This window comes from Canis lupus, chromosome 10 (assembly GCF_048164855.1).
Source record: "Canis lupus baileyi chromosome 10, mCanLup2.hap1, whole genome shotgun sequence".
NCBI classification, from domain to species: domain Eukaryota; kingdom Metazoa; phylum Chordata; class Mammalia; order Carnivora; family Canidae; genus Canis; species Canis lupus.
In genome coordinates, this window is record NC_132847.1 from 39,122,192 (window position 1) to 39,148,121 (window position 25,930).

General features: G+C 38.3%; 1 long non-coding RNA gene across 1 annotated transcript in view; it reads right to left on the reverse strand.

The window, feature by feature from the left end:
- Window positions 1–1,291: 1,291 nt before the first annotated feature.
- The window catches only part of LOC140640926 (uncharacterized), a 30,371-nt gene continuing 5,732 nt past the window's right edge, over window positions 1,292–25,930 (reverse strand). Inside the window, exons 3-5 of the long non-coding RNA XR_012037526.1 lie at window positions 9,263–9,352; window positions 8,831–8,896; window positions 1,292–1,488 (exon numbers count right to left, since the gene is read on the reverse strand). This is a non-coding gene — a long non-coding RNA (uncharacterized lncRNA). The remainder of the gene's footprint in view (window positions 1,489–8,830; window positions 8,897–9,262; window positions 9,353–25,930) is intronic.

The following is a 25,930-nucleotide window of genomic DNA, read 5'->3' on the forward strand; positions in this document are numbered from 1 at the left end:
TCTCCTATTAATTATTTGCTTGTTATCAGTGTGATCTTTCTGAAATGCAAATTTTATTGTGTTACAGCCTTCCTAACACCTTCCACTATTCCTTAAGTCACAGAATAGGGTTATATCAATGAGCATACTTTGGGTATAAATAGCAGGGTATGTAACTAAGAATGGCTTAAGTCATAAAGGTTATTTTTTTTCCTTTCATAATAAGTCCAGAGATGTGTGGTCCTAGGGGTGGTTCAACAGCTCTGTAATGTCATCCTTACTGCTAGTGATATCACCATTCGTAACCACTAGATGGCTGCTACAGCTCTGACAATCACACTTTTAGAAGACAACTTCAACACACAGATTGAGAGCCCCGTGCTCTCTTCCTGAGTGTCTCCTATTTTATCATGAAATGAATGATATATTCCAGTACATGATCCCTTTCATCTCATTGGCCAGGATTGGGTCACATGGCCATGTCTGACCATTAGAGAAGTTAGAAATGTCAGCATCTGGTACTTTCTACCAGCAAAGGAAAACAGACGAGGTTGGCTGGTAAGTAGATAACCAATAGTAACTGTCACAGCTTTCAACTCCTGGAGTCCTTAAATATGTTCTCTTTTACCTTTATACCTCTGTACATGTGGCTCCATCATCTGGAATATAACTCTGCATGTTCACACTACCCCCTTCATCTGGCTAATTCCCACCCCTTTACAAACTTCAGTTTAGGAATCACCCCACACCCCTGCATGATGGATTATATGCACATCTTGTCTTCCAGATTACATTTACTTTACCTTGTTGTAATTCCAAATTTTGGTTCCTCCTAGTAATCTGCAAGCCCCTGGAAACAGTGACTGAACAGACTTTCCCTCTATTATAGCCACAGTCCATTTTCTTTGATAAGACAGAAATATTTTTTAATAACCTCATTTATGAATTTAAATATAAATCTGCTACCTCTATGATTTTTCACCCCCTCCCCCATGGTTTTGTTAGCTGCCAGTAGCCAGTAGAGGGCACCCTGGCCTTTGACTAAAGTTCTCTTTTGTGATCCTTGGATTCCTTTAGAATTAAGCTTGCAAAAAAAAAAAAAAAAAAAAAAAAAAAAAGAATTAAGCTTGCTTTTTTTTAATTTTTTTTATTTTTATTTTCCCCCAAAGAGGGACTGATTTTGAGTTTCTTGATCAAAAGACTGAAATCATGCATTAGTCATCTAAACCTACATTTTATTTGCAGAATAAAATGGGCATATAGCCCATATGTCTAGGACATTCAGAGTTAGGACATACCTTCACTTACCTTCTGAAGTTTATTGCCAAAATGATGCACATTCTAAATTCCCCTCCTTAGGCAGAGTTGACACAGCTGTTGAGTTCTTGACAGTAGCTGAAGTGGTCTGAAGAGCATAATATGGTGTCTTGAAAATGTACTAACCATTCACCAGATCCAAAGGCTGCTCCAGGCCCTCACTTTGTGGGAAATCGCTTAGGCTGGGTTAACCTACAGTGATTTTGATAAGTTGCAAGAGTAAAGGTAAATGTTATTTCAGGACTGGGGCAGGGGTGGGATGGGTCTAGGTTAGGAAGTGAGAATAGTGTATCTTCATTCAGTCAGTCAGTTTTTCCTAATATTTGAGAAACTTAATAAATATTTGAGAAACTACCATGTGCCTGACATTATTTCAGTCGCCGGGATATAGCAGTAAATGAAATAGATTAAGCCCTTCACCTCAGGGAGTTTACATTCCAGGAAGGGAGATAAACAAATAAACAAATGCATAACAAAATATCAGGGAAAAAATCTCATGGAAAAAAATCAAATAAGCATGCTAAAGGGTTAGAAAGAGGGAGAAGGTGCTATTTAGGTATATGCCATGGAGGAAAGAACATTCTAGACAGACGATTCAGCAAGTGCCACCACCCCAGTGCAGGAGAGTGCCTGATGTATGCAAGGGATTGAAGAAGCCAAAGGGGCTGGGACAGGGTTTCAAAGGGAAGGTGGTAGGAGATAGGTCTGAAAAGCAGCAGGGAGGGGCAAGGAGGTTTGGGACAGTTGAGAATTTCTCAGAGTGATGAGAAACCATGGGAGCAGAGAGACCAGCCAGGAAGTTATTGCAGAGTCCAGGACAGAGGGTCAGTGGCTGGACCATGGTGACAGTGGCAGAGGTGGCATGCAGTGGTCAAATTAGGAAGTATTTGAAAGATTTTAAAGATAAAGTTTCTGGGATTGACAATGGATTGATTCCATAAAGGGTGTATATAAGAGAGAGAGTGTTTGGTCAAATCCAGGGTCTCATTTTTCTCTTTCTTTTTTGAGGATGCAGTTTAAACCAAGGTCAAACCAGTCATCTACCTTCAACTCTTCTAACTCTTTAACAGCAAGCTTAGCACCAGACAACTGTTGTTTATGCAACTGTTAACAGTGAGGACCTCTGATTTCAGATAACAAGACCATGGCATGGGGACTTCCTTCATTGTTCTATAATTGATGGCAGTCTTTTGGTCAGGTTTGGATAATCTGTAAGATGTAACACTAGAGGTCTTACCTTGAATGCCTCTGTTCACACCCTGCCCCCCCAAAACACACTCTTTTTTACTCTTTTATCTGGAATGCAGCATTTCAGTTTGTTAGCTGAAGCAAGCCACTTTGGAAAGGTTCATCCCTATAACCCAAGAAAGAGCATTTTCTATCCCCTCCTAGAAAGTACACTGGAATCTCAGTATGGCATTGTCATGATCTCAAGACAGGTTGGCAGAAAGCCTTGGTCAGGACTGACTATACTTTTGGGTCCTGTGCCTGTAATTCAGGGAGCTGCCACCAAGTGGCGCCCACAACGTCTAACAGGGTGGGCCTCCTCAGGCACCTGTAACACAGGAATAGAAAGGGCAAAATACAGTCTCTCAATCTCTTTCAATCTCTCTCTCTCTCTCTCTCTCTCTCTCTCCTCCCCCCCCAAAGAACTTGCAGTTTATAGAAATGAACCTCATTAAAAACTATACTCAATAACTTGGAAAAAATAATAGCATAGTAACTCACAATGAAAATACCTGTCTTTTATACGCTTCCCAATCTCTCCTCTGCTGCTCACTGCCTGTTTTAGATCCCTCCTGCTCAAGCCTCCCCTATTCTCACCAGAGCCTCCCAAATGCATCCCTGCCACTCGCCAGCCATAGCCATTTATTTTTTTACCCCACAGTGATCTCTCCAAATTATAAGTTTGATCAAGTCACTTCCTCCCTAAAAATGTTGCTCCCCTTGTCTATAAAATAAACCCTGGGCTTTTAAGTCCTTCCTAATCTGGACCAAATTTACCTGTACCTTTGCATCTTCTCCTACCCCATCGTTTTGACTCTGTTCTATTGATACTGGCCACCCTTGGAGTTCCTTTAGTAAGATTAGTGTAAATTCAAGCCTTTGATTTTCTCTGTACTGTTCCTTTGCCTTGAATGCTCTTTTCTTTTTCCCTGAAAACTCCATATTGATCTTCCAGTGCTTGGCTCAAAGCACCTCCTCTGGAAGACTTTACACAGCTAGCTCCCTCCCGACAGATCCTCTCAGTGCTGTCATAGCAATTTTTAAAACCTCATGTGACTTTATTACAGTGCAGAAGCTAACAACCAAAGTCAGTATTTGTTAGGAGATTTCTGTGTGCAAGGGACTCCATGAAACCCTTTTCCCTGACAATAAAATGAATATATGTCTCCCATATGAGACCGCTTGAGCATCAAGTTTTGTTTACATCCTGTAACCTCTCAGTCTTTAGTAATATATCAGAGATGCTTATAGTAGATATAGTATATATAATATATAGTAGATGCTTACAAGGTGTCCATTCATAAGAGACCCAAAGAGATTTTGGTTTTGACCTTGTTGGTTCTCAAGCACCTCCTGATAATTGTAAGAATATTGGTAAGATTTTATATGAGTCACTATTAAAATTCTGAAAAGACTAAAATATGCCCCTTTGCACTGGGATGAGGTTCGGGGGAGCCTCATTCCCCATCGGCTACACCACAATTTACCGCAAAGGGAAAACCAACTCACTCCTCGCTCATATTAAGAGCATTTCCAGTTTCTTGGCATTGATTTTAGATCTAACATGTTTTGGATAAGAAGATGAAATGTAATCGAGTTACTCAGTGTGTTGTGAGGGCATATTTGCATGTATGCTAAATAAATAGCTCAATTATTTTCCCTTCTCTTTCTCCCTTGTGCAATTTAAAATGTTTTAAGGAGTTCAGGTATAAAAATAGAGTACAAGTAAAAAAGTTTTTCTTCACTCTGAAAAGTTGCAAGGGATGCTAGGAGTTTTTATTCAGTTTGTTGGAATTAAGAATGTCACAAATATAGGGAATTATGTGGATTCAGCTTTCTTTTTAAGCTTCTTTGGACCCAGAAGGATCAAACATCTGCAAACACCTGCTTTTTCTTGTAACTGCAGGGGAAAGTAGCTAATCTAAATTCCTACCATGGGAACTCTAGGATGTGAAGGAATATTTTTTCCATGATGAGAAAAAGTTAAAAAAAAAAAAAGGAGATATTTACATGACAGGCTGATTGATAAATGTGTAGTCAAGCCCTTAGAAACCTGGATTAAGACTCTTAAACGGGGCCGCCTGGGTGGCTCAGCAGTTGAGCATCTGTCTTTGGCTCAGGGTGTGATCCTCAGTCCTGGGCTGAGTCCTGCACCGGGCTCCCTGCAGGAAGCCTGCTTCTCCCTCTGCTTTTGTCTCTGCCTCTCTCTCTTTGTCTCTCATGAATAAATACATAAAATCTTTTTTTAAAAGACTCTTAAACAATGTAGGGAGACCAAAATTAATGCCTGTGAAAGGGTGGGAAACATTTACCCTTCTTCTGTTCTAGGTTCTTTGGCTGGTCTAATCATGAAATTGATATAAGATTAACTGATATAAGAAAAACAAGTACATTTCATAGCCTAGGAGCCACATCAAACTATGACAGTGGTAGTAGTCCAGGAATACAAAAGGAAAGGCCTTTTGAGAGGACTTGTTTGGAAAACAAAAGTTGCCCTGTTATGCAAGATTATCTCTGGCAATAGCGCTCTTCCTGGTGCAGGCCCCTTTTCCAAAGTAAATTGAGGAGTTGAGTGGGAAGTAAAGAATTTTCCTTGGATCTGCTAGATTTTGGTTGCCTTTAGCTCAAAATAATGCTCAAGCCAAAATGACAGATTTTGGGGTGACAAATTCTGCTCCACATCACCTGCCTCTGGGATGAGTGCCTCGATATGCAGAGAACCATAGCAGTATAGCCTAGCACAGGGCCAGAGGGGAATGTTTAGTATAAAACTAGGCCATACCATTCAAATGTCCTCCAAACAGAATCCAGGAATCTTGGACCTAAATTTCTCAAGACAGGAGACTAAAAATACTAGCAGGCCATGTTCCTGTCCAGGAGCCTAACAAGGAGCCACAAATATCCAAGTGAAATGAAGCTTTTCCCATCAATTCCAGAATCTGTAGAATCCATCCAGCTACCAAAGGAAGCCGCTATTGGGCAAGCAAAGAGTACCCCTAGTGGTGGTGGGAGCTCCTCAGAGGCCACTGCAGGGGAAGTGAAACATATGACCAACCTGGGAAGAGAAAAACTTCAGGAGACTTGGATTTCCACTCATTTTACTGGATGTCCAAGGGAAGCTGCAGTTAGGTTCCTCATTTAGGGATTAAGGAAGCATAAGAAATGTAGAAAAACACAAAACACTGAAAAAAATCATCTTTAAGGTGTACAGCCCAGCCATTATCAATAGACATGACGGGGTTCATAGCGACTAAGCTGGTGTGTGTGTGCACTGAGGGGAAGTGTAGCTAAGCTTTTCACTATAGTTCTTGCTATGGTGTCCTATAATTTATTGTCTGCACGTCTGTCTCTCTTGACAGACTATGAACTATTTGGGAGAAAGAAGCAAACATTATTTTTGTACCTCTAGAACCTAACCAAGAATTTAGACTGGTGGTTGATTAACAAATCTTAGTGAGGAGCATCTGGGTGGCAGAGTCGGTTAAGCACCCAACTCTTGGTTTCTGCTCCAGTTGGGATCTCTGGGTTGTGTCTGTGATCAGTGACGAGTCTGCTTGAGATTATTTGCCTCTGTTCCTCTCCCCACTTGCATATTCTCTATCAAATAAATAAAATCTTAATAAATAAAATCTTAAAACAAAAACCAAAAAAATCTTGAATGAATCAATGAGTGCATGAATGAGGACATGGTTTGGCTCTCTCTGCCCCTGAAGTCTGACTCCACATGCAGCTTTTGTTGCCAACGTGGGTCTTTGAGCTCTCCAAGCAAAGAAATTCACTGGGGCCAAACGGGAATTTCAGGGAAGACTTTTATGCTCCAGGACCAGGAAGATAGCACAAAAGAAAGGGTCCTTCAGGCTGACTCCCCAGGCAAATGCCAGAGAAAGTTTTAAAAGAAGCTAAAGCAGGAAAGGAGTAACTTCTAGGTATATAGGGGCAAGGAGAGACACAGAAAGTTGTGCATGCAAATACAGTAGACAGTATGCTTCATCATGCATGGCATGTCTCCTTAGCATGTTGAATCTCCATCCTGGGTGTGATTTTTAATAATATAATGGAGGAAAAGGTCAGTGCTGGGTTCCACCTTGGCACAGACTGGTTTGTCTGGGTCTTAGCATCTTTGTAGTCAAGTTTCTCCTTTGGTAAGCATTCTACTTCTGCATTCCTGCAAGATAGGCTATTCTAGGGGCATAGGGTTTCTGCTGTCAAAGAATGAGGGGTTTCATGGTCAGGGCTGAAGGGACCAGAGTTCAGTCACTGCTGTATCTCAGTTCTAAAAAGTATTTCTGTAAAAGCTGAGAACGTTTACCACTAGCAGAGTCTTTTACACTTTAAAGATGCAGGATTGAAAAACAATTGCTTATCTGTGCAGGTGGAGCTGGAAAAGACTGATTTATGATTGACAGGTCCTTTTGATGGGCAGAAGACAAAGACTTTTTTGACATGTGCCTTCAGATCCTTTCTGAAGGCAGCCCAGCCTCCTACGATGGAAGGACCAAAGCACCACTCACCTCTAATTCAACATTTTTATACAACAGTTCATGTGATTTTCAGGCTCTGGGAATGGAAGTGCCAAAGGTTGCTGAGGAGGAATGCATGTATGGCAACCCTGCAACAGCTTCCCTTGTGGAACCATGCATATCTATATGAAGTTCAGTATAGGTTAAGTAGGTTAACAATATATTTTTATTTTGTTTTTGTTTGTTTGCCTTGCTTTATTATAAGCTTGTTATCAACATTATTATCATCATCACCATCATCACTACCATCAAAACACAGGTGAGGGCAATTTAGGTTTCAAATAAGCAAAACATAAATTCAGGCAAGCCTATAAGCCTATTCAAGAACAGTTAGTAGAGGTAGTTTACACTCTTGAACCCAATCTCTGTGAGGATAGACATCAAATGGAGAGCTTGGGAGAGGTATCTTTTCATGATGAACATCTTTGTCTTTCATGAAGAACTCGGACACAACTAGCCCTATGGATCAGCTATGGAGACTCCCTGAATGGGACCTCTGTTAGCAAAAAACCCACTCTTGTTTCTGGGATAATTATAAATTAGTTGACAAGTTTCTGTGATTCCCAAATGATGAGAACATTTTATCATGCTGCAGTTATTTTAGCCTGTGCTAGGGTAGAATTGTTTCCGTCCACAGCTGGTTTTCAGCACTTCACAATTCCCTACTCTGCTAAATTGCTTTAAAAGTAATTAGATTTGAATGATTTAATTATGGTCATTACGATTTCTGTAAGGTTTGCAAGTCTCTAACATTTAAGCTTCTACAAGGCATTGTGACACTTGCATCTCATAGAAGGGGATGAATAGGTATCTGGGTGGCCCAGGGAGCTTAGAACCTGTCTTACCCCAGCCTCTTTCCTCTGGAACAAGAAGGAGAACAGGATGAATAGAGGCAGAGGGCCTGCTGGGGCCTAACCTGTTTTCTGAGTTGGCCAGCTTGCAGACTCAGATGGTTTCTCTCACCTGGAGTGTGCTGGCCTAAAGTTCAGCTCCCAGCAGAAGGGAGACATCCTGGGTTCCATTTTTTTCTTCAGTCCAAGGCAAGCCCAAGGAAGTGTCCCCAAAACAGAAGGGGCCAAATGCTGCAGGCAGCTTTGTAAGTAGGAGGTTATTGTTTACCTGAAGGAGCCTGTTGAGTCAGATCACCAGGCCACCAGTGTGATGGAGCTAATAGCAACAAAAAAGGAAGCATATGCTGCCACCAGAAAACAATACCCCAAAACTATGGCTTCCTATAAAGCCTTTTCATAAGAATCATATTGTCCCTGGATTTATTCTTCTGTAAACAGAAAAATGATGTGTATCATTAAATCAGTTCTGTCCAAAGTTAGTGTTATATTAATGGTAGACCTTATAGTCTTTGGACTAAATCTGCTTTGTAGGAATCAAATAATTATATGGAAACATTCAAATGCTGTCTCAGTTATTGAAGCAGTGAACATGTGTTAAACATGTTTTTTTTTTTTTTTTTTTTTTTTTTTTTTTTTTTTTTTTTTTTTTTTTTACTGTGGCTGTGCAAATCTGGCTAGTTATTGTAAACACCTGGGGAGCTTTCAGTTGGGCCCTTAGAAATCTGTATTTTTCAAAGTTAGCAGGTCTTTGCTGTGACTATGTCATGCTGCCTCTGTAAATAGGTGTTTTGTTTATGTTCCTAATTTAAGCACTTTTCTCTGTGTTTTTCTTCTAAATCCCAACTATTCTTTAGGTCCAGTTCATGTCTCTTATATCTGATGAGACCTTCTCTGAGTACCTGATTGAGCAAAGTGCTCTATTATCTGAATACTTACAGAATCAATTTCCCGTCTTCCACCATTCATCATCCTTTGAGGTCTGTAAATCTGGTTCCCTCAGATCTGGGGACAATCAAGTGTAAAACTCTTTAAGATCTCCAAGAGATTAATGGCCATACAAATAGATGTTCAATATACATTTACTACTTTTTTAAAAAACAGAATTCTAAACCTAAATTGATTGTTAAACACTTCAGCTTTGAGCTTACTTAGAAATTTGCTAAGGAGAACATGAAATTACTGTGAAATTAGTGGTCTAAGTGGCAGTGGTGGGGATTCTTTTACAAAAGAAGCTTTCTAAGCCTCAGGCTGGGTAACACTAAAAGGGATTGGAGGCCCTTTCTGTGCAGATCTCAAAGGTAAGCCAGGCTTTAGGGTAGCTAAATAGATTAAGGGGCTGAATGAGAAGGTCCATATTTAGATTCTTACATGAAGTAGTGCAGTACAGGCAGTCTTCCCTTGCATGGCTCCAATATGCATAAATTTCAGTTACCAAAATTTACTTAAATAACACCAGTCCTGAAAAAATATTTAAAAATTACCACAGTGTACTAAGTAATTGCAAAATAATTTACCATTCTGTCCAGGTGACAAATAACTATGTAAATAACATGCACATCATGATCAGTAACCAATCATGTCATGTATTTCAAAGTCTGCCAATGATTTGTCAATACACACCTGGTTTTCAGTTTGCACAGGCAGCAAAGCATAGAGTTATGTTGCTTCTTCATCTCCCTGTGATAAACCCACATGACATTTTATAAAAATGGATAATTAAGAGGGATTTGACCCCCAAAAATGAAAGGGCAACAAAGAAATAAAAAATGATAACCCTAGCAGTGAAATTTGAATCCAACACAAATGGAGCCACAGAAGGATTATTGACTGTGGGAAGATTGACACCGCTGAGAGATATTAAATGGGCAGCTGGAAGAACTTAAGAAAGATGAAATTATGGATCTAAATTAAGAAAAGTGTTTGTGATGTAAAGGATGAAAATACCCCCAGAGGAAATGGCAATATCTGGTAAAAAAAATTTCACATTAAAGGAGCTCTCAGAAATATTTCACAGCATTGGAAGAGTGAAGGATATAATATTGGAAGTAGGTCCTGTACAGAAAGGAATATGACAGTTCATCAAACATATGAATGATGATTGCTCTATATCCTAAATTACATGATGAAAAGGAGAAGGCAGATACTGTTCAAACTGCCCTTAACAGGTTTTTTTTTTTTTTATGAACAAATAAAACATTTTAATTTTCAGGGGGCAGCCCGGGTGGCTCAGTGGTTTAGTGCCACCTTCAGCCCAGGGCCTGATCCTGGAGACCCAGGATCGAGTCCCATGTCGGACTCCCTGCATGGAGACTGCTTCTCCTTCTGCCTGTGTCTCTGCCTCTCTCTCTCTCTCTCTCATGAATAAATAAAAAAAATCTGTAATTTTCAGCATTCCTGATGTTTTATGTTACAAAGTACTAAATAAATATTAGTTTTACTATTTCTTTTCATTTCCCTATCCACTTATAACCAGTAATAATAAATTTTTTAGTATTTTGTTAAATTCTTTAAAGGTCACAGAACAATTGTAATTTTTTCATTGATTACTAAGATTGCTTTGCATGCTTTCAGCTTATATGGTGATTTTTATAGTCCTGCACTGCCATGTAAAGTGAGTGAACAGTAAACTACCTGTTTAAGTCAAAGTTATACATGAAGAATGCTTATTGTAATATCTAGAGAAAACACTAAAAAGAAAGGCACATTAAAATGGTACAGCCAAAAAGCTAATAGCTAAAAAGCATAATTTAGAAAACTCAAAAGGGAAAGTAAAGTTTTCTTTACTTATATCTTTGCTCTTTCCAATGTTCATTCTTCCTTATTGATACCCCAAGATTCCTTCCTTTATCATTTCTTCCTGTTTAAAGAAGGGACTCATGGTTTGTTGCAGATGGGTGAAGACTGAAGTCCAAGTTCCCTAGTTGACCTCCAGTGACATTTGGTGGGGGTGATTCCCTGTTACTGCTGGGTGAGGTGGAAGCAGAGGACCCCTACTATATATGCCTCCACTTATAGCACCCTGGTACCTGTCATTAGTTTTGAGGTCTCTAGTCTGCCTGCCTTTTGTTATATACCTTTTAAAGTCTTATTTTGTTTCTTTTATATGTAATATTAAAGATCTTTAGCTGTACTTAACATAAGAATAGGGAAAAGTATGTCTACTCCATCTTTGTAGATATGGAAATCTTAGAAAATATTTTAATGCAATGTAATGAAAACACACTTATCAAACTTTGTGAGGTGCATCTAAAATAGTACTTAGGCATATATAACTCTAAAAACTTATATTAGGAAATAAAAATGATCTACAAGTGGTGATCTAAATCTCCACCTTAGAAAGCTAGAATAAAGAGGGTAAATTAAATCTAAGTAAAGAGTAAAAGGAAATAAAGATAAAAGCATAACAACTGAACTAGAGAACAAAGCAATAGAAGAATTCATTGAAATCAACAGCTCCTTCTTTGACAACAAGTTCAGCAAAATTGATGAAACCTCCAGCTAGACAATGGATGAAAAAAAGAAAAAAAGACGCAATTTACCAGTACTGTCAGTTCTGCTATAAAACTTGTTTCAAAATGTGATTTTTTTTCAATGCAATTGATACACTAAGGAGCACTTTGAGCATAATGCACTTTCACAGTTATTTGTGTGTCATTTTTCTCATAAGAAACAGTAGGTGAATGCAGAAAATTGCACCTAGCTAAACCCCAAGGTACCTAGGAATACATAAAATGCACATGTGTGTGTACATTTCAAACAGCTACCAAAGCTACCTCATTTCACCACATGTGTGATAAGCCATACCATCCACATCTGGAGTTAAAGGTTTTGGTCCAATTTTAGATAACTCTCACTTCATAATAACCCACCAGCTCAACCCTTCTGATGCCCACTTCCACAAGCAAGCTTCAGATCTTTTCTTAATGTAAAGTGACATATGTGTTATAATATTTATGTATTTTTTTAATTTTTAATTTGTTTAGAGAGAGAATGAATTCATGAGCAGGGAGAGGGGCACAGAGAGAGAAAGAGAGAGAGAGAGAGCATCTCTAGCAGACTCTGGTGCTAAGTGCAGAGTCCAATGCAGGGCTCAATTTCATGACCCTGAAATCATGACCTGAGCTGAAACCAATAGCTGGATGCTTACCCAACTGATCCTCCCAGGTGCCCCTATTTATGTATTTCTTAACTATTTCACAAATATACAACTGCTACTATTTTTAATAAGCTCCTGACATTTTTTGTTATGTTTCACTGACAAAGTTCTTGAATGTTGTACCCCGTCCCTATTCTCCCCCATAAGCCTCATGGATTTTACTATTTAATTTTGCATAGCATAGTGGTTTTTAAGAATATATATGTAGCATTATAGAAAAACTGACTTTACTGGATATTTTACTGAATAATGAAATTTAATGCTTCAGGTAGCACAATCAGACATTATGTGCTTTCTGATATGTTGCAATTATACAGCATCACCTATGAAGACTTCTTACAAACAATCTTGAACCTAAAACTACTCAAGGCTTTAGATCTAACTTCCAGTGTAAAGAAAAACAGAGAACAGAGAATAAAGTTATATGACACCATGAAGAAACAGATAAATGCAAAATGTTTATAGTCACATGATTGTCTTGGTCTGATTAAATTCTTTGGAGAAATCAAGTATAAAATACGTATTTGGTATAACTGGGGTAATTTGTTAGAGAAAGGGTATTATGTGATATTTTGCAGTTATTAATTTTAAGAGCAATAACATTATTGCCATTAAAACACAAAATATCCTTATTTGGGGGATATAGAAGCTTAAGTATTTAGATGTGAGGTGTCCTGATGTTTGTAATTCTTTTAAAATACTTCAGCAATATATATATGTGTGTGTGTGTATATATATATATGGAAATACATATGAAAATATAAAGTAAATACGGCAAAATGTTATGGGCAATTGTTAGACTAATCTTTTTACTTTTTGCACATTTGACACTTTTCATGTCTTAAAATTCTATAATTTTACAAAACTGACATGTAAGAGGAATTAAAATATTTTTCACCTACTCATTTTATAGAAACTTCATGACTTTAGGGATCCCGCTGGATGTCAAGGTTAATATATCTTGCCTGCACCAAGTAGACACAGTCCATTCTCTCATTGCTCTTGTGTCTTCTGTTATAAAAAGTACTCAGCTCAGGCAGCCTGTGCCCATCTTTGGGATTCCTTGCATTCCTTCAGGATATAAGATTCCCATTGTATTCCCTTGTCTGGCCCCACAAGAGAAATACAGCATAACTTTCTCTCTCTTACTTGGATTTTTTTCCTTTGAAAAAAAGGAACAATCAGATCAGAGCGAAATCTGAAAAAGTAAATGGAGTAGTGTTTAATAGTCACCAGGAGAAGAGATAATGTTCTAGAAGTCTGGGATTTAGAATAAAAGTCTTTTATGCCTGTAGCAAAGACTTTAACACTGATGAGCAGATCAAGGGGGAAGGCAGAGCCTGAAGAATGATTCCAAAATGTGTGTGCCTGCATTCTGCTTTCAGGCAAAACCAGGCACAGCTCTTCTCTCTCTTGCAACTCCTTGACATCTAGGAGCTGTTGAATCTGAGCCAGGCCTGAAGGAAATAGATACCTGAGCGTACCAGACACAGGGGAACAGCTCATGTGCATGCCGTTGCAGTGATTATAGAGAAATCTCAGAGATAAAGGGCATGGGGGACAGAGAACCAGAAGAAAAGTTAAAGGTATTTAGGAATGATTACAGGAATTTTTTTTTTGTATTTTTCTCTCTTTTATATTTCATTGGAAGAGGTGATTAACTGTAGTGCATCCAGAAATAGTTTAAGCTAAACATAGCATAGCTGGCAGAGGCTGTTATAAAATAGAACTTGGGTGTGGGAATGATGCTTCTTAGTTGTAATCCTTCCCCTGGGTAAAGCCATGTCAATGCCATGAACTCAAACCAAGGTCAACCTTGAGAATAGAGTGTAAGATCTCATCTCTTTAATTCAGGGGGGAAAAGTTCATTCTTATGGGTATGCAAACTAAGTTAGAGGGCCCTTTTGTTTAATAACCATACCTTTTTAAGAAGTGAAAGAGACTGCTGTTAAGATTTAGTTCAGATTCCTGATTTTATGGTGAGAACTATAGAAATTAATTACCCAGGCTCACATAGCTAGTTAGTGGTAGAGGGTAAAACTATAAATTTAGAGCTCTTCTCACTATAGTATGTTGTTTCTCCCCATTTAGGATTCCCTTTCCACTGGATTATGACTAAACATGAACATAAGTAGAGTGTGATTAGAACTCAGATGAGACTGTATACTGGCCTAATCAAAACCTTGTAAAACTTTGGTTAGGTGCTTGGAAGTGGGGAGAAGACTACAGTTGGAAAGATATAATCTGCAAATTAATCAGTCTCTAGTTAGAGGCAGATATTGCCTTTTAGGTGGTATAATCTCAGGGGATGCTCAGAGAAGATTCCAGGGGTGCATTCAAGAAGGGCATTGAATCTGTGGGTGCCTATGTGGAAGTAGAGAACAAGTATTTCTTGTAGGAGTTATGGAATTAGACCACAAACCAGAAGGAGCCTCGGTGTCCAACGAAAGATGAATGGATAAAGAAGCTGTGGTTTATGTATACAATGGAATATTACTCAGCTATTAGAAATGACAAATACCCACCATTTGCTTCAACGTGGATGGAACTGGAGGGTATTATGCTGAGTGAAGTAAGTCAGTCGGAGAAGGACAAACAGTATATGTTCTCATTCATTTGGGGAATATAAATAATAGTGAAAGGGAATATAAGGGAAGGGAGAAGAAATGTGTGGGAAATATCAGAAAGGGAGACAGAACATAAAGACTGCTAACTCTGGGAAAGGAACTAGGGGTGGTAGAAGGGGAGGAGGGCGGGGGGTGGGAGTGAATGGGTGACGGGCACTGGGGGTTATTCTGTATGTTAGTAAATTGAACACCAATAAAAAATAAATTAAAAAAAAAGGAAATAGGAAATATGGCTCTGGACGCATACTAGAAATATTGGAGGAAATCTGATAAGACTAGAAAAAATATTTCTTCATATTAAAAGAAATCTCTCCAGCCTCTGCCTTACTTCAGTCCATTGTACAGGGGATTCCACAAAACATTTTTTCCCCAATAGAAACTACATAGACAATTCTATCTATTGTCTCTCTCTCCCTCCTTCCCTCTCTCTCTCCCTTCCTCCCTCCCTCCTTCCCTCCCTCCCTACCTGCCTATCTATTTAGCTAGCTAGCTAACTAGCTAGCTAGCTATCTGGTACCGTTTATCTTCCAGGAATAAGTTTCCATCTGCTTGCGCTCATTTTCAAAGTAACATCTCTTCTCCTGGTGTCTACAAAGTAGGATACTAGCTTTCTATATGTCTGTCTATCTATTCTTAAAAAACTTTTATTTAGAAATACTTTTGGATATGCAGAAAGTTTGCAAAAATATCATGAAGAATTTCCAAATATCCTTTACCCAGATTGCCAGCCTGTTAACATTTTACTGATTTGATTTATCTTTCTCTCTTTTGGAATCATTTGAAAGTACAATGAAGATATAATGCCTCTTTATGCCTAAATTCTTCAATGTGTATATCTTGAAACAAGAGTATTCTTTTACATAATCACAGTACTGTTATCAAAACCAGGAAACTAACACTCGTACAGCTATCATCTAATCTATAGATATTCACATTTCATCAGTAGTCACACTAATGCGCTTCTGGCAAAAGGAAAATACAGTTTTCTGGCTTAGGACCAATCTAGTTTCACATGATGCATTTGGTTGTCATATATCTATAGTTTCCTTTAAGTTACTTGGTCTTTTTCATGACCATAGACATGTTTGAAGATTACTGGCCAGTTAATTTGTAGAATGTCTTTCAGGTTTGGTTTATCTGCTGTTTCCCCATGGTTAGATTCAGGTTATACCTTTTGGAAGTATTACCATAGAAATAGTGATGTATTTTTCTCAGTATATCATCTCAAAAGGCAAAAAACCTAAAACAATTATTGCCAAATATAATTATTTTCAAGTTCCATCATCCCTTCCCCATTTGTTCCCATAATTTCTTCCATATCTGTTGGTTTTTACTGCAATAATGAGACTTCTTTCTCCTGTATATAGTTATGTATTTACAAGTATGGTCCTATGGATTCTTACTGTATTCTGTGGGTTAGAATCTGTACTATCAATATTTATTTCAAGGCTGAAATTGTCCCAGATTGAGTCTCTTTAAACTGGCCCCTAATTTTTTTGACATGTCCCCATATTCTTTTTGCACATCTTTACTTTCTGACCCAGCAAGATGTTCCAACTTCATCTTGTACTTTTTTAGCTCCAAGCTTACAATCAGCCACTTCTTTAAAGAAACCCGATTTCTTTCAGTGGAGAATTGTATTCAGAATCTAAGATTTGACTGTTTGTACTGGGAAGTCCCAAATGACACTTTTATAGGCTTTGCTTTTAACATCTCACTTCTAGGGAAGTTGCTGGGCTTTTCTGCTCCATAAGGCTCAGGATCCACTTTCCCCATCTCAGCTCTAGTGCTGTTTATCTTCTAGGAGGAAGCTTCCTTCTGTTTATACTCACTTTCACAGTAACATCTCTTGTCCTGTTGTCTACAAAGTTGGATGAAAGCTCCCCAGAGCTTTTTCAAGAAGGGCTTTTTTTTTTTTTTTTTTTTTTACAGCCAAGTCCCACAGCAATCATATATTCTGAACCAAAACCTAAGAAATTGCCAGCTTAAAATGCTTGTGGGTAGAAGGTAGAATGGAGCAAGGTAATTGAAATCAAGGAAGTCCTAGAAATTGTATTCATCAACAAATACAAAAACCTCACTCTTCTTCTTTACATGGGAACACAGACGAGAAGGAACAAAATTGGTAATATAAGTGGAGCTTAACATTTTCAAATACTTCTCATGTACCTATAGCCTGTTACCTTGATCTATGTTTCCCAAACATTTTTCTGAGAAGATTTAGGGAATGCCTCTGCCTCTTATGCCTCTTTAATTCCTGGTAGTAAAACCCATAAGTTTTTCTCTCTTTCTCATCCTGGACATCTCAGAGCTGAATTAGGCCCTTGTCAAAGCATTTGCTCTCCATACAAATTCTGAAATACTCTAAATATCAATCTTCCAAAAAAAGACCAAATACAGTGAGTGATGGTAGACAGAAAAAGTAACTAACATAACAGATATGTTTTATTTTCTCAGTTTTGAAAGTTTTCCCTGGCCAAGTCTGGCATTTTTATTATGTCTTAAAATTGTGCTTTGTTATCATTTCAGTTGAAAGCATATGTCTTTGTTTAACAATTTGTGTTAGTTGATGCTGGTTGTGTATCCTGGAATGTCTTCTTTGAGTGATAGCAGTTTTTATGAATCTCAGAAACTGGCCTTTTCTAATGCAGTGGAAACAGAAGCATAAAGAAGGCTTGTCAGAGCTGACTCCCAGCTCAGGGCTTGGGTTAATTGTAATCATAGCAAGCTATGCATCTTGTGTACTATGTCCATTGCTGCCTTTAGCCTATATGGTAATTTTGCACAAATTAGAAGGTGCCTCAAAGGTCTCATACTCACAAGTAATTAGTTGGTCACTTCAACTCACAACTCATTAGCCAGAATTAGACACGTGACTTCACCCAACCACAAAGCAGTCAGGAAGTGTTGTCTCATTCACCATGTTCCCAGAAGCAGGGAGAACAGGGGATATTTGGCAATAAGACCAATGACAACTAAATGCTTCACTATTGGTTGTGATTAACCTATAGTTAATAAGCAATATTTTACTTTATTAGTGGTGGGTAAAATAGTAATGTTTCTGACAACATGTAGCCTTAGATTCTATGATATATAGTAGCTTTTATGGATAGTAGTATGAGACTATTATTAGGATTTCTTCCTAGCTCACCATCACAAAGGCATTAAAAAATCCAAGTCTTGGTTCATAAGAACACTCATAGCCAATAAACTAATCCGGAAGCTCACAGAATATCTTTGTGGGAGCTGCTGTACCAAAGCTCTACTGTTTTCATGTGCATAAAAGGAGCTATCCTTGGCCATCCCTGGTGTTCCATTGCTTGTGTTCCATCCTCTCTCTTTGTCCTGGATTCTTTTCCCATTTGTGGGCATTTTATGTGTTGCCTGGGCCCAGAGTGTCTGCCTTTCTGAGTCCTGGTGGTCCTGTGGTTCTTGCCATGATGCTGCTTCCCCTGAGACCCCGGCCACCTTGCCATGTCCACTGGAGTTAACTAGCCCTATTTTAGGCAGGAACTGCTCTGGGGCCAAGGCTTAGGATCTGGGATCTGGGTATGACTGCCTATTACCTTACCCTGAGCCAGTGTAGTGCTTGGAGGTAGCTCCTCCGGCTGTCTGCAACCCAAGCCAGGGCTGGTATCTGAGCCCTAATGCTAGTTTCCCATCTGGCTAGTTCCCAGGAATACTACAACTGGACTGTCCAACCTATTTTGTTCTAGTTGCAAATAATATCCTCCCTAGCCAGCAAAATATCCTGTTCTGGAATACCATGTGGTGACGCTGCAGAGACTGTGGCTATTAATGAGATTTCTCGCAGACTGTTAATGAACTTCTCCAGTGGGAGAGAACCCAGGAGAGAAAGGCTGTTCCATTGCCTGTGAAGCTTTAAACACTCTGCAAGGCTTAGCACTTGCCTTACAAACAAACCACTTACTCTCTCTGCAGCCCCATGGCAAGCATTCCTATTCTTGCATGGTAGACTCCAGCCACACTAAACTGCCTGAAACTTCCCACTTTCCAATATGCCAGGCTCTCTTGTACCTCAGGTCTTGCACCATCTTTTGTTTAGAGACTGTGTTACATCTTGCTCTATCCAGCTGACTTTTTATACATTCTCCAATGTAAGGCCAAAGGCTCCCACTTCTTGACACCATCTCTTACTTCTGTAGCCTTTCCCACCTTCCCTTTCTTCCAAAACCCCACTGAATTTCAACCATACCCATGTCAATCTAATCATTGCAGTTGTATCTGTCTTTTTTGCTGCGAGCTCATTGAAGTCAAGGGCCATGACCTTGCATTTCTGTGTATCTGGTCTGTAGCACAAAACCTGGAACATTAGAAAGCTCAGTAAATGTTAAATGGCTGTGGATCTGTGCTCTTGATGGAGAGAATAGGCATGCACCCTTGAAGGCCCCAACAGGGCCCTCTCAGTGGGAGTAGCAGGTAACCCCAAACCTAAAACTGAACAAATGAGAGCAGGAAGAGGACCATGTTATCTATTTCAGCTTTTCTGAAGCTAGTGAGGAGGGAGGAAAGATGGGGCTCTTTTCAGGTACCATTGTATGCTAAGAAGCACTGAGGCTGATAAGATAAAAGCCTCAGCCTAGAGGAAACACTAGAGGGGCCCATGGTGCAGCCACAACTTCACTCTGGAACAGAGTGGAAATATCCACTGGAAATTTCCGGATATCTGGAAATTTCCCGGACACCTAAGTTTGGGATGCCCAAAGCTGGATTCATCACTACCCCCCCCCCCCCTTCCTGGACTTTCTCCTTGGTAGAGGTCCTACCACACTCCCAGATGCTACCAGAGCCAGGAATCTAGGTATCATTCATGGTGCCTCTCATGACCTTATGTCCCACATTGGGCCTATCACCAACACCTGTCGGTATTTTCACCCAAATGTCTTTGGGGTTCCACTTGCTCTTTTTTTTTAAGATTTTATTTATTAGAGAGAGAGAGAGAGAGAGAGAGAGGCAGAGACACAGGCAGAAGGAGAAGCAGGCTCCATGAAGGGAGCCTGACATGGGATTTGATCCCTGGTCTCCAGGATCATGCCCTGGGCTAAAGGTGGCACTAAACCGCTAAGCCACTGGGGCTGCCCTCCACTTGGTTTTAATTGCATCTTCTTATCTCTACTCCATTGGCACTGTCTTAATTCAGGCAACAATCCCTCCCAGACTTCAAATTGATCTTTCTGCCTTTAGTGTTAGCACAATGCTGCTAGGTGCTTCTCTCTCTCTTTTGAAAACTTTGGAAGCTACTTATTGTGGACAGGATAAAATCTTATTTCCTTGGCATGAGATAGTTACCTATTGTGATCTGGCCTCTTCCTCAACATCAAGCTTTATTAGTTCAGATTCTTCAGCTGCACATGGCAGAAAATCCTGATGCAAAGGACTTAAATTGCTGATCTCCTAAGTGGTAGACAGACATCTAAAGTTTGTGCAAGATGACTCATTGGTGTATGAGAAAAAATACCACAACTTCTTAAAAGTAAGAAATCAAAGTTTGCTAATATATTTTTTAAAGATTTTATTTATTTATTCATGAGAGACAGAGAGAGAGAGGCAGAGACACAGGCAGAGGGAGAAGCAGACTCCATGCAGGGAGTGGGATATGGGACTCGATATGGGACTCGATCCTGGGTCTCCAGGCTCACACCCTGGGCTGAAGGCAGGTGCTAAACCACTGAGCCACCCAGGGATCCCCAAAGTTTGCTTATATTTTAAATAAGAATTGACAATAGTTGTTTCACTAAGTCTTTATGATGCACAGTAGCAATGAAATCTCCCATAGATCTAAGAGCCTTAAAGAAGAGAATCCAAACTGAGAAAGAATTGACCAAGTTCAGTCACATGTGCCTGGTTTGGTGAATTTATAGTATCTGCATTTTGGGGTGGATGGTGAGATAGATAATTTTATTTTTAATTTTCTTATTAAAGTATAATTTATAAGACACCATAGGTTAGTTTTGCCTTTGTAGAACTTCTAGACTAATGGAATTAAACAGAATACACTCGTCTGTATTTATCTTTTTTTTTTTTTTTTTTACTTACCATAATGCTTTTGGGATTCATGCATGATATCATGGATTGGTATATGCTTGAAAATTTGTTTTCCAAAATGTTTATATTATTTTTTTACTATCACTAGTGGTCTGTGAGAGTTCAGGTAGCTCCATATTTCTCACCAACATTTGGTGTCACTTTATTCATTCTAGTGAGATAATTTTCCATTAGGGTTTACATTTGCATTTCTTTGATGACTAATGATGTTAATTACCTTTCATATGCTTTTTAGCTATCTGTATATCTGCTTTCATGAAGTATCTTTTTAAGTATTTTATCCATTAAAAATTTTTTGATTGACTTTTGTTATTAACTTGTAGGAGTTCTTTATATAAACTACATAGAAGTACTTTAGTAGATATACTTACTATAATTATTTTCTTCTAGAATGTGACTTGCCTTTACATTCTGTTATTAGTGTCATTGGGTAAACAGAAGTTTTTCTTTAATTTTGGTAAAATAGGATTTATATATTTTTTCTTGTGAGGTTAATGCTTTCCATATTCTATCTAAGAAACCTTTCCCTGATTGTGAGGATACTCTCTTATACTTTATTCCAGTATAGAATGAGAGTGAAAAAGGCACATAACCTCTTGGTATTATTATGAAATCAATTTTAAGTTTACAGATTCACTGAAAGGGTGTCAGAGGCCCTTAGTGGTAGCCAGACCATACTCTGAGAACCTATACTCTATATCTTTACTGATTTTTTGAGTCTACCTCTTCTATCAGGGGTATGAACATCTACAACTCTGTCAGATTTTACTCTATACATTTTAAAGCTCTATTATTTTGTGTATCCAAATTTAGTATTTTTATTTTTCCCAATGAATTGGCTCTTTATTTATTTTTTTTAAATTTTTATTTATTTATGATAGTCACACAGAGAGAGCGAGAGAGGCAGAGACACAGGCAGAGGGAGAAGCAGGCTCCATGCACCAGGAGCCTGATGTGGGATTCGATCCCGGGTCTCCAGGATCGCGCCCTGGGCCAAAGGCAGGCGCTAAACCACTGCGCCACCCAGGGATCCCTGAATTGGCTCTTTAAATGTTTATCACGGCCAATACACTTTGTTTTGAGGTCTAATTTGTCTGATATTCAGTCTAGCTTTAAAAAATATATATAAATAATAATTGCATGGTATATCCTTTGTCATCCTTTTAACCTATCTATGGCTTCATATTGTTTTTATTAATCAAAGTATTTATTTATTTATTTATTTCAAGTTTTTATTTAAATTCTAGTTATTTAACATATATGAATTCAGTTCAGGTATAGAATTTAGTGATTCATCACTTACATATAACACCCACTACTTATCAAAACAAGTGCTCTCCCTAATACTCATCACCCATTTAGTCCATTTTTAGCTTTTTAAAAAATACAGAAATAATAGAATTACGAAGTATATCTTTTTTTTACCCTTTTAACTTATCTGTGGCTTCATTTTGAAGTACATTTCTTATAGGTAGCATATAGTTGTTCTTGCCCTCTTTTAACTATGACAATCACTTTAAATTTTTAAATTAGAATGTTTAGTTGATTCACATTTAATGTAATTATTGACATGGTTTGGTTGAAGTCCAATGTCTTGCTATTTGTTTTATTTGTCCTGTTTTTGGTTTACTTTTCTTCCTTTTCTGATTTCCTTTGGATTAGTTGAATATTGTTTTGTGTTTTATTTTATATGCTTAATTAAATTTTAATTATACCTCTTTGTTTTATTTTGTAGTGATTGCTTTAGGGATTAAAGTAGTCATCCCATCTCCTAGTCTACCATGAACTAATGTAATATATTTACCATTTCATACACAATTAAGGATCCTTAATTGCATATTTCCATTTATCTCTTTCTTTCGTGTAATTGAGGTCTTACATTTTACTTTTACATATGTTATAAATCACACACTGCATTGCTTTGGTTTGTACTTTATACATATAATTATGTGAACCTTTTTGACCTTACAGACACAGATTCATCTTCAGGTCAGGAATATTTTCTTCTATGGCTTATTTAATTATGTTTAATGATGGCCTCAACTGCACTTCTGGGACTCTCATATTTCTCAATTTGCCTCAGTATACTAAGCCTTTTACATTTTACCTCATGGCTTTCATCTTTTTGTTTTGTAGCTCAGTTTTTGAAAATATTTCTTCCATTCATCTGCCTTGTGATTTGAATCTCAGCAATGATTTCTTTGTCAATTTATTTATTGCCTGTATCCATCTAACTCATGTATTTCAGTGCTGAGAGCCATCTTTTAATTGTCCTTGAATCTCTATAATAACTAGTCTTCCTGTTCAGTTTGCTATCAGCCTCCTCCAGCAACTCTGTTTCACTAGAGGCTAGTTCAGAATGTTCTACTTGTTCTCTGCCCACTGACTGTTAGGCACCCTAACCTAATATAAAATTGTTATTTGATTTAATAGTTGTCTCACTTAGGCTCAGGTTCAGCTGTTGATGCATTTTAAGTGGGACCATCTCATTAACAAGGGAAAGCTTGGTGGTCTGTTCCTTTGAGCCAATAGCAGAACTTTTCATCCTCTGTGAGATGGCAGCACCAGGAAGAACCTTTGTGTTTCTCAGCCAACTTGGGGTCTCCTACCTTAAGAGTATAGAGAAGAAAGTTTACTTTTTCATCTCCTAAGCATCTCAGGGGCAGGGAGCCCAAACCCACTAATGTGGATCTAGTTGCCCTTCTCTTGGTAGTGTTATTGGAATGAGAGATGGGGGTGCATAAATCTCAGGGATTAAGTTCTACTTCTGTATCCATATATTCTGATCTTTGATCTTAAGGGCTTCAACTTTATTTCTAGGTTCTAACTGGCTCAGGCGGAGGAAGTCCTGTATTCTTATTGAGCTCCATCTTCACCATTAACTGCAGCCATTATAGTACTTATTGCATAATGCAGGAGAAGTAGCTGGGTTGGAATGAAAGGAGTCAGGACATATTCAAGCTACCATTCTTTCTGAATTTTCTACCCTAGAGACTATTGTTAAGCTGAAGAAAACTGACCACAGAGGTCACCAAGGTAACCATTATGTTCTCCATTGAGTGATATGTGAAGCAGTGTGATATAAGGGGGAGACTTTGTAGTCATCCAGCCCTAGTTTGGAATCCCAGCTGTGCTACATACTCATAGTGTGCAAGTTACTTTTGGTTCATTAGCCTCATTTTTCCCTTCTATAAAATAAGAAAGATGAGAATTCTTTTATAGAATTGCTGACTTTAAATGAACTAATCCATGTAAAGCTTCTCTTACATGCAGGTATAGGGGTCTTGTAGGTTCCCTTCCTCCTTTTCCTTATTTTCCAGCTCATAGACATGTCTCACAGCCCAGAACAAGGATACCAAGAGGATTTCAGTTCCAGCCCAAGTTTTCCTGTTTTAACATTTTCCCAGTTGTGTAGCTATGTAACGCTACACATGTTCTTGTAAACAGAAGTTCATTACACCCAGGATGTCCTGAAACAAGAAGACTTGATGTCTTACATAAGAAGTGTGATTTGAAGTAGAGAAAGAATATTTCCCAAAGCCTTGGGGTGAGCTCTGGATATAGCCTGGGTAATGTAACATGTAAAAGATAAACAGAGTCTGGTCAGGGGAAGAGTAAAGGCAAATGAAAGATGAATTGGGATTGGTAAAAGGATAGTGACAAGGATAGGGAAGGAGAGGAGAGGGAATGGAATCAAGGAAAAAAGTGTGGAGCTGTGCTGCCTGCCTTTTGCATATGCCTCACAGCGAGACAGTGTACAGCACCTGCCCCAGATGCATAGCATACACGCAGAAAAGGCTACCAGTTAATGGTAACTTTCCTGTAACCGATAAGCCCATCAGACCAGTAACATGCCCTGCATTCCTGAAGAACCCAAAAAGGCAACCTGCAAACTAACTGGTAATACACTCTACCCAGGGCCTCTTAGAATGGGGGTTGACTATCAGTCTGGCCACTAAACTAAATTTTCCTTTCTAGTGTGCTTGATTATATCTCTTCTGTCCTTCCATGATTTAAAAATGTCCTTGTTTTAAAGTCTAATTTTTCCAATAGATAATTCCTTGCTGTCTACACAATCACCAGTATGATAATGATTACATTAGCAGTATATTGATCACTTACATGTACTATTCATTATTTATAGCACTTAGAAAAGATCGTATTCTCCTATATAATCAGCAGCAGTTGTTCAGTCAGATTAGCTAATCAGTGTAAGTGAATGAAAAGAAGTCAGAATGTAGATAGGAGATGAAAAAGAAGTTGCAAGAGAAGACTGACAATTTGTGTCTTCAGGGAAGTCAGGGTTATTAGGTAAGAAAACCAGCTAGAAGTTCACCACAATTAAGTTTCTTTTACATAATATTTTGCTTAGAGAAGGAAAAATTGAGAGCTGGGGAAAGTCTCTTCTTTAACCATCTTCTGTTTATTAAAATACAAACAGTTCTTCTAGCTAAGAGACTAGTTCTACCAAATTTCAAGTTGTCCAAAATATATTTTGTCTTAAAATCAACTTGTGTACTCCAAATTAATAACCTAACTTTCCACCTTAAGAAACTAGGAAAAAAGAGTGAATTAAAATCAAAGTAAATAGAAAGTAGGAAGTTAAGGATTAGAATAAATATCAACGAAATGAAAAACAAAAAAAAATAGACAAAACCAATGAAAACAAAAGTTGATTCTTTGAGAAAATCAACAAAATTACAATGTCATCTAGACCAGAGCTTCTAAACCAGGTTGATTTTTCTCCACAGGGCATACTTCTCAATATCTGGAGAAATTTTAATTGTTATACCTTGGGTGTATATGCCCATGTGTGCATGCTATTGGCATCTCCTGGGTGGGTAGAGGCCAGAGATGCTGCTAAACATTCTACAGTGCATGACAGCTCTCTTTATGATAGAAATTTGGCCCAAATATCAATAGTGCTGAGGTTGAGAAACCAGGAAAAAAAGTTAAGTCACAAATTACCAAAATCAGGAATCAAAGAGGAAGCATCAGTACCAACTTTACAGAAATTAAAAGGATTACAAAGCCATTCTATAAAAAAAAATTAAAAAAAAAACTTATGCTAACAAATTAGACAATTTAGAAGAGGAAGATTTATAGAAAGACAAAAATTAATGAAACTGACTGAAGAAGAAATAGAAAATCTGGGTAGACCTATTACAAATAATGAATTGGACTAGT